Here is an 8,437-nt window from a genome sequence, read left to right as displayed (position 1 = left end):
GCGGGCGAACAATGAGGAAGAACTGCGCATGCGCAGAGGGAGCTGCGAGGACCAGTTCTCGGCGCCTCCTCCCAGGAATCCATCCAGTTCAGGACTCCGTTACCCATCAGTCTCCGAGCCCCTCTCCTTAGGGACAGTCTTTAGAAGTCCCGCCTTATTTGGTGAATTGGGTGATGGTTGTCCAAAATCATCTCTACTTTTCCTGGGAGCCCTGGCTCCCCCTAAACCTTCAGGAGCTGAAACTGGCTCCACCTGCAACCAGTGTCACTTTAGATTCAAAGCTGCCTTGAGAAAGACAGATGTATGTCAGCTGCACGTATGAAAACAAAAACATTTAACTAACTTACTAAAAAATACAGGCCTGCCGTACAGTGAAAGATTAATACCCACTACCAGCAAGTTTTCCCCAAGGAATGCAAGCAACATCTCCAAACTGGATTTCAAAAGCGACGCTCTAAAACTAGGTAAAAGGCCACGTACACAAAACTCAAAGGAAGATCAGATCAAAGGCAAACACAAGTTCCTCTCCCAGGAGTGACTGCGTTAGGTGATACTTTTATTAAACTAGGATCCTATTGCTTTGATCTTTCCCTTAAACATGTGGTTAATCATTTTCTTACCCCTTTTACCTTTTCATTTTGAAAAATTTCAAATGTAGAGAAAAGTTACAGGATGATTCATTCTGAACAAAACACCTGAATAAACTGTTTATTTAGATTCACAGTTGTTAATATTTTGCTACTTTTGCTCTCTCTCTTCCTCCCATCCTCTCTCTCTCTCTCTCTCTCTCTCTCTCTCTCTCTCTTTCCTCCAACTAAATTCAGGTTACACATTTCTTGGCATAATATAAGGGCCATTATGTTTTCAGTAAATCACACCAGATCAGTTTCATTCTCATGATGTCACTTAATCAACTGTTCCTCTTATGCCAATGATAGTAATAAGAAATAAGTTACATTCACAGTAGCATTCAGAGTTTAGGGCTAGATTAACAAAAATTAGGCAAAAATTGGGCAGAACTTACACAAAAGAAGTGATGCGAATGGAGACATGTACTGTTTTCCTAAATAGCAAGACACAACATTCTTCAACAAAATCCGATCAAAACTTTAGTAAGCTGAGTGATGTGACTTCTTTATTTTTTGTTTTATTTTACTTTATTTAACAGAACACATCTAAATTTTATCTGGAAGGAGAAGAAGAAGAACAACAGCAACAACAAACCACAGAATAACAGCCAGGTCTAAAAAAAACCCAGTATTTTCTATAATACATGAATATGTATAATATTAATATAAAATTCAAAAGACTGCCTCTAGCTCCTTAGAGGAGACAGACACAAACCCAAGAGTTCGTAAGAATTTAGAGTATGATGACGGGGGAATTTCCAAGTCGGGGAAGGGGAGAATGAGGTGGGCAGGAAACCATGTTAGGAAACTAGGCAATGGGTAGAGAGGGGATGAGCACGCCTCTCAGTCATACACGCTCTCACATAAATTTCATGTGGATTCTTGATTTAACATCTTACAGTAAACCACCAAGAACCTAGAGAAAACATAAAATAATTTTTTTATTTAGTCTCTGGGTAGGGATAGCAAGCTGTCGAATCATAAAAGAAATGACTACCAGATTTTACTCTAGAAAAATTTAAAACCTTACTTCCAGGGGGAAAAAAATCAAGTGAAAATCACTTGGAAAATATATTTGTTAAGTATGTGAAAGAAATGGTTTATTGACTTCATTTAATTATCTCTTACACATTTATAAGAAGATCACACTACCATAAAAATGATCTATGGATACAAAGAGGAAAGTAATAAAAGAAAAAATGCAAATGAGGAATAAATATATGAAAGCAACTCATAAACTACGAATAAAAAATGCAAATGTTTTTTGGCTTTACCATTGGCAAAGATTATAAAGAAAAATGATATCCAGGGTGAGCATAAGTTTGGGAAGAATTCAGTCTCATAAATTTCTATTTGGAAAATAATTTATAAAACAATTTAGAGGCCACTCTACCAAGACTTAAAAGGAGCATGCACTGCAATGTAGCAATTCTGGTATTAGAAATATGACCTAAGAAAATAATTGTCCAAAGATACATGTATAAGTACATTTCTTATAACTTATATTAACAGCAACACACTGTCAAAAATATAAATGTAAAGAAAAAAAGAATAGCTTGTAGCAATCTGTAAGGTGGGGCATCAGGTAACCATTAAAAATTATAATGCAGAGATATATGAATTAATATGGTGGAGAGTTTAAAATATATTTTCAAATAAAATACTCTTTACACAAGAATATAAGGCATTTACTTATTTTTTGCAGGTAAAAACCATACATGTGTCCTAAGGGTATAAAAACAAATATAAAAACCAAATGCAAGAACAAAATTGAACCAAAACAAATTAAAAAATATTTTATTCTCATACATTAACAGTAGAGCAGTCTATGCAAAGATTTTCTTTATAAAGACCAGCAAGAATTCAAAACCTGCATCATTCAATACTAATATCCGCATAGGAATAGACATATAAGAGGAATGGCATGTTCTCAGCATAAATTTACATCTATTGTGGAATATATCTGCTCTAATACTGTCTTTTTAATGTTCTCAGCATTAGCTCTGATGTTGTTTGAGTTTTTCACTAAATTAACTGCACAGTGCATTATGGTGTTTGTTTAAGTGTCTTTGTAGTATATTATAACATCTAATTTCCATTTCAACATAATTCGTCTTCGTGAATTTGTAAGACCCCCTTAAAAAGTACTACTATTTAATGAATGTTTTGATGAGACTAGTATAGTAATTAAGATATATTAAATTTTAATAACGGAATGTTAAAATAACTGTCAAAGTTACAAAATCATTCAAAAAATATTCTAAAGCATTAGTAACAGTGTGCTTAATCAAGAACACTAATGATCCTGGGCTTGACTACTAAATGTGTACCTTTTAGCTCATTTGCTAAGGTGATACAGTCAAACCTCAATAACATAGTTCACAGTTAGTGTGCGTTACTGCTGTAAGTTATGTGGTTCCTTACAATTTTTGAAATAAAAACAACAATGTGTAGACACTAACAATATATGTGGTCCTAGACAAGTCATGTACTCATTCTCCCCTAATTTTATTGTTATTTTAAGCAAGGAGTAAGATTTAGGCAACTTGCAAAGTTCACTCCAGTACTACCTTTCAGTTCCTCTGTAGCTAAGAGGAAACCCTTTTCTTCCTACTGGCCATAATTAAGGGGGAAATATCAGTCAGGTCTGGGAATATTTATGGTATGGGACCAGCCCAGAATCTGGGAAAAAGAAAATAGAGTTGGTGTGTATTTAGGGAGGAGTTGGTGAAGTTAGTGAGCTATTATTCCAAGACCAGATTTTCAAACATCCTACAATCCTATATAATAAAAGGCTAATATGCAAATCGACCGAATGGCGGAATGACCGACACTGTGCTGTGCACTGACCACCAGGGGGCAGACACTCAATGCAGGAGCTCATGGCTGGTGAGTGCAGTGGCAGTGGTGGGGCAGTGGTGGGAGCCTCCCCCACCTCCACGGCAGCGCTAAGGATGTCCGACTGCTGGCTTAGTGGGGAGCAGGCCTAAACTGACAGTTGGACATCGGCCGAGGGCTACCGGACTGCGAGAGGGTGCAGGCTGGGCTGAGGGACTCCCCTGAGTGTACGAATTTTGTGCACCAGGCCTGTAGTAAAGTATATTTCCCTATAGAACCTGTCCGCCTTTGCCCTGGTTCACCTCTCCCCTCCCAGGGTTTGCCTACAGCTTCTACTGTCACATAGTATTTGATGGCCCATGGATGTGGTGATATTATCCTAGCTTAGTTCACTATAAGCAGGAGAATCAATAACTGCTTTACAGGCCCAGCTATCTAGGACCTAATTCTAGGGATTCTTTTACTCTGCCCTCAAAGGTCTCAGGTTAGGGAGGGCGCTCTCCAAGGTACTCAGAGAGCCATCTCCTTCCTTCTCTTGAGCTCGTGTTCCAGTGAATCTTGGACCTGGGCCTGGAGGTCAGATAAACTTGATCTAGACCCTCTAACTTGGTCCACAAACTAAACCTTAGTCTGAGCTATAAATTCTGAAAAGCTACTGAGCACAGAGCGGGGCTAGAGAAGCAAGGAGAGGCTCAGATTCCTGACACCTGACCCTTAGAAATGCAACCACCACATAGAAAGATTAATTCAATATTTTCTCCACAATGATTTGGCATGGGGTTACAGCTCTACTAAGGATAAAATGATGCAGACATGTTTTCATTATTTTAGGCATAAGCATATATTAAACAGATAAAATTTGGAGTAAAATATCTGTTTGAATCTCAGTAATTTTATCCACTAGCTATATGACTTTCACTTCACATCTATGAGACTTCCTTTAAGTTATTTATTAAAATAAGTATTTAAGCCCTAACTTCATAGCTTATCAAAGCTGAGATACTTAAACAAAGAGGCTTGTGATAACAATACTAACATTCATTGGATTACTAGGCAAAGTGCACAGAATTACCTGGGAACCTTGTTAAAATGCAGACTTTTATTCAGCTAATGTGGGTGGGGCCTAAGATTCTGCATTTCTAGAATATCAATAGAGATAGAAGTTACAAAAACTGAAAATACTGAAGTTGAAAAGTGCCTTAACTGAAGTGAATATTTCCCCAGAAGGGCTCAACAGTAGATTGGCTGGAACAAATTGCACATGGAAAAAAATATATAGAGAATTCCACACCTACAGACATGATGATCAAAATTTTGAAAGCCAAAGACAGAGAAAATATTGAAATCAGCAAAAGAGAAAAATGGCCTATAATATAAGAACAATATAATTTGCAGCTGATTATTCAAAAACAATGGAGTACGGAAGTAATGGAATTATACTTTCAGAATGCTGAAAGAAAAAGTCTTTTGACCAAGACTTACCTATTATTTCTGGGAAGTATTCAAGCATTCTAGAAAATTTTCTCCCCTGAATTTAAATTTTTTCTTTTATTCTTAGGCTTATAGTTAGTAAAGAGCAGTACTTTTATTTTACATTTGTCTTAAACTTAATATTCTTTTAAATCCAATATGGAGTTTTCTAAATTATTCAGAGACTCCCCATTTTACTACTTGTCTTTGCCTGTATTATACTTTTATTTATGCCACCTACTGTATTCATACTTGGTAGTTCTACTTTATTTTTAAAGTTACTTCCTGATTGTACTTTATGTTAGCAATTTCTCATCCATCCATTTGAGACTCGAGTAACATTATCCATGGTTAGGATGCAGGCCTAGTAACAGGATACTATGCTAATTACATTTTTTTGTTGGTGGTGGAGAGTCTTACATTTACTTCTTAATTTTTTTTGTAATTTACTTTGTTTTATCTCATAAAACACAAACCAAACATATTTTTTTAGCCACTGAATAAATCCAAATAAAAATATAAATGATAAAGCTTAGTATCAGATTAACAAAAATATAAAATATAGGTAGAATGTAGAACGTATGGTTGTAGAAATTATGATAGTAATGATATACCCATGTACACATGAGAGTTTAGAATATAAATTGATAAGAACTTACTTGAGTTTTGTGCTTTAAAATGTGGCAAATATGTAATTGTGATTTCTCTTTGAAAAAGCCAAATTCTAAGACTTTAAATTCATAAAAATCTGTACACAAGTTAGTGAATCATTCTTTAAATCAACAAATGGACACAATCGAAATTCTATGTAATAAATCAATGGGTAAGTCTGGTATGGCACTCTAATTATTAGTACTCAAGTAGTATTAATGTCAATGTACTATATTGATATTTAACCTCATAGTAACTCATTAAAATCTGTGGTTAAAAGCAAAATTAAAGTAAAACCCCAATTAACACTTGGTCTATTAAGCATAACATTGTTTTAAGTGTAAAATTTTTAATAGGTAATTCTTACAGAAAAGATTATTTTTAGTTCAAAGAAAGAATTATGTCAGTGCCTTCGTATTAGTTATAAAAACATTGATGTTGCTTTCCCCCCATACACTGTCACTTCTCAATGACATGCTGCCACCTCCCCAACCTACAGCCATGTATCCTTGTGTTGTTCACACACTCACACACACATGTAATAATTCATTGTGATTTATATTGCGGTGTCACAGTCTAATTTTATCTAATTCTCTCCCCATTAATATGCCAACCATGTGGATTTTTCCCTCCTGACCTTAATGAATCCATTACTGCCTTTAGACAGAGCTCACACTTGAATGTACAGCAAAGACTTTACTCTGTAATGCAAAGCCATGTGATGGCTATAGGATGGCATTCAGTCACATCTCACATGTTACTTGACATAAGAAAATTCATACAGAAGAGGACATACAAATATGATGTGTATGCAAAAGTTTCGAGGCATCCTTCACTGTTTACCACTCTCCAAAACACTCAGGCATTAGAGTAACTCTTTGGATGTAATGATTGTGGAAATACTTTGACCAGAGCTTCAAAGTTTATGCAACAGCAGAAAAAGCACACAGGACCATAACTACACACGTGTGATGCATGTGACAAGGCCTTAGGTTGTACTCATTCCTTACTAGACAGCAAAGAATTCACACTGGAGAGAAACATGTTCAGTGTGATGAATGTGGAAAGGCCTTTAGCCAACAGGCAATCCTGAAATGACACAGCAGAATTAATACTTCAGGAAAACAATACCTTTGACAATGTTTCAAAGCTTATTGAACACTGGAAAACTTACACTGAACCAACAGTATACAAATTTGGTGAAAAATGCTTTAAGTTATACTCACAATTTAGTAAACACCAGAGAACTCATATTGAAGAGAAATCCTTCAAATATGACTTATGTGGAAAGGACTTTAGCCAAGAAGAAGTCCTGAAATAGCCTTAAAAATTAACACTGGAGAGAAAGTTTTTCATTGTCATACGTGTGGACATGATGTTAGCAGTAACTGATTTTTATCCAGCATGAAAGAACTCATACTGGAGAAAAGCCATATGGATGTAGCTAGTGTGACAAAAACCTTCAGAAATGCATCTAATCTTAGCTGTCATAAAAGGACCTATTCACAAGTAAAACTCCTGTAATCAGTATAAAAAAAACTTTTAAAAGAAGGTCAGACTTTGTTTGACATCAGAAAACCCAAAGAAATAGAATTTCTAAAGCTATGTTAATAATGAATAGGTCTCCAGGCATCACATCTTCTTTACTAAACACCAGAGAATTCATCCAGAGAGATCCTGTCCATAGCTAAATATCTTCCCAAAGTGATTATAATATTCAACCATCCTTCATCAAATCTCATACTATATGAAAATTTAAAAATAAAATGAGCATGTATAATTTAAGAACATACTTGTCAAGGAAACAGCATTATATGACTACAGGTGTATATTCTACTTTACTTTGTGTATGTCCATGATTCTTGGAACTATCCACCAGAAAAATGACTGAGAATATTCAGCCTAGGATTTGAAATAAGCCAAAGCATTGCTTTTATCACATTCCCTATATTGAGAGCAGAAAGCTAAGAAGAATAATGAAATTAAAACACTTAATTTTATTTAGATTATTTATTTATTGAAATAAAATAATAAATTAGATCATGAATAAACTTTTTAAAACAAATAAAGGCAACATGCTAAATGACAAAAAGATTTTGTGAGGAAAATTGTACACCCAATACAAGTAGATAAATAAGTAATGTGAACTCTATCTCTCTGGGATTTAAACGATTGAAGAAAATTCCTGTATGCAGAGACAAAAAAAGGTGACTAATTTGCTTCTTAATTTTGAAACTGAAACTTACAGAGTGATTGGTGATGGGTATTGGCATAGGCAATATAAATGAAAATGTTCAGGGTGACAGAATGCTTCTACTTTTTTGTCTGCATGGCAGTAACATCTGTGACATCTGGTCTCATAGAATTATCATTAATCTCCTTAGATATACTTAGGGAAAAATGATGATGTTGACTTATTGCAACATAGGGCTGTTAGAATTCAAACGACAGGAAAGGAGACAAAAACCAACTCCTGAATATAAGACTAAAGGAACTTGTTCTGAAAAGCTGGTATTGCAAATACAGTGGGGCCTTGACTTACGAGTTTAATTTGTTCCGAGACCGAGCTCGTTAAGGAGCTCGTTAACTCAAATTACTCTGTCAACTCAATGCAAAAAATCGGTGGAGAGACAGCTGGTATCTCAAAAAACTCATTAATCTGGACACTCGTAAGTCAAGGCCCCACTGTAGGTCATCATTAGACTTGGTAGAGTAATTGGTTCCTCATTTTTAAAAAGCCAAAACTAATCTTCTTCTGTCCCTACATATTGCCATGTTTACTCGGGCCTTTCACTAACTGTGAGCCAATCTCAGCCTGTGAATTAAGTTTTGCATTAAACTGTTTAAGA

Source organism: Myotis davidii, unplaced genomic scaffold, assembly GCF_000327345.1.
Source record: "Myotis davidii unplaced genomic scaffold, ASM32734v1 scaffold827, whole genome shotgun sequence".
Taxonomy (NCBI): Eukaryota; Metazoa; Chordata; class Mammalia; order Chiroptera; family Vespertilionidae; genus Myotis; species Myotis davidii.
This window is presented reverse-complemented; position numbering follows the sequence as displayed.